The sequence below is a fragment of the Verticillium dahliae genome, genomic scaffold (assembly GCF_000150675.1).
Source record: "Verticillium dahliae VdLs.17 supercont1.7 genomic scaffold, whole genome shotgun sequence".
Taxonomy (NCBI): Eukaryota; Fungi; Ascomycota; class Sordariomycetes; order Glomerellales; family Plectosphaerellaceae; genus Verticillium; species Verticillium dahliae.
In genome coordinates, this window is record NW_009276917.1 from 323,872 (window position 1) to 325,708 (window position 1,837).

The following is a 1,837-nucleotide window of genomic DNA, read 5'->3' on the forward strand; positions in this document are numbered from 1 at the left end:
AGGTCCCAGGATGATCGACGTAGCAGCCCAGACTGGTGGAGGCTAAGGGCCCTTAGGCTGGTTGTGCGGCCAGCGAATGTCGTTGCATATGTTGCACAGTGGCTTGAGGACCCTGTCGAACAATGCCCTTGTTCGAGGCCGGTTCAGCCATGTGATTTGCTCCCGGGGTGGTGGTGGTGGAGTGGCTCTGTCCGAGAGCCTCTCGTTTTCTCTCTCTCTCTATCTCTCTCGCTTGCTCTGCTGCTTGGGGGCGGTTGGGTTCGGGGCGGGCTGGAGTTTGTTGCTGTTCGCAGGGAGGGCGTGCGCTGAGTGAGGGGCCTGAGTGAGAATGATAAGAATAACCTAGCGGCCTATTGTTTGCGTTGTTGCGGTGAACTCTGGGCATGGTCTTGTGACTCTTTCTTTGGGGGAGAAAACTTGGCACAGGCTTTGGTTTCCTGTTCGGGCCTCCCATTGCGTGCTGTCGAGACTCGTATGTGGCTGGGGCGATGAGCGGTGTGGCTTTAGCCGAGGCTTGTCTTTTTTGTGGGGTCTTTCCGTCTTTCCGTCTTTTCCTGGCAGGCCAGTCACAGTCAGGTCAGGCAGGTCAGGTGCCAGAGCCCAACTGGCTGCCTCATCAGGCATCGTTCCACGGAACATGATCGGCTTGAGCCCCACAATGCCGGCCCTAAGGTAGGCAAGAGCGTCCACAGCGCCCGGCAAGAGCATCCCCAGCGCCCGGCAAGAGCGTCGTCCCCAGCGCAGCCCGACGGCACCGGCAAAAGCGGGGCGCATCTAATTCGGGGCGCCCTGAACGAATCAAGCGCGCGCGTTTCGACTGCGCGGCTACAGACCTCAACATGAGCAACCAAGAACAACCTCCTTTGAACAACCGAAACGCCAGCCCTGCCCCTGGTGACTCCGTACTGCCATCCACTCAGTGCCTCTTTCAACCACTCAAGCGCTTGCCACGAAAAGGACCTCGTCTCACCGTGGCCTCTCAATGAGGTCTGCCTGCTGGGGAATGGCCAGTGGTGGCGACGACAAAGGCCCGGCGCTTCACGACATCCTCTCATTTCTCGCGGCCCGAGACCTTTCCAGACCTGCACTGCCCCGGCCCTGCGATCGCACATTGCTGCTTCCCCAGAGGCCTCACGCCCCAAGACGATGTTTGGCTTGCCCTGCCGATGATGCGAGCCTGAGTTTACCTCGCTGGGCCTGGTGATTGCTCCCCCCCCAAACGACAGCTTGGCCATCGTCAGTCTGCCGCTTGTTTCTGGTGGCCCCCAAGGGAACCCTGACGAGCCAGTCGTGCTACCATCCTCTTCTGCGCCCCCAGGTTACCGCGCTGCCGCCGACATGGTCCTTGGTTGGCCGTCAGCGGGCCTTTGCCTGCGACCCTCTTTCCTCGATCGGGCCCTGCAGCCTGTACGAAGCCGCCGCTGTTTCCGAGCCGTCAGCGCTGCAACCGACGACGGCGGCCTATGGACCCATGGAAAAGAGAAACGCATCCAAATCTGGCACCATGGCGAGCACATTTGTGTGTGTGGTCTGGGCATGCTCGACCGACTGGCTGCCTGATGAGATCAGAACTCGAGGGCCATCGACTGTCGCATGGTGAGAGGGAAATGCCATCGTCATCCGATGCGCATTTCTTTGATCGCGCCAAGGGAAACGCAGGCGCCTGCTTCGTCGTGTGTCGTCCCTTTTGTTCTGACACCAGCCCACTCACTTCGTGCCAGCCCTACCGACGAGACTGTCTCTTGTTTTTTTTTTTTTTTTTGTCTTCTTCCTCTTTCTTGTCCTCTGGTGCTGTTCCCGAACAAAGTCTTTGTAATTGACCGGCACCTTGACGAAT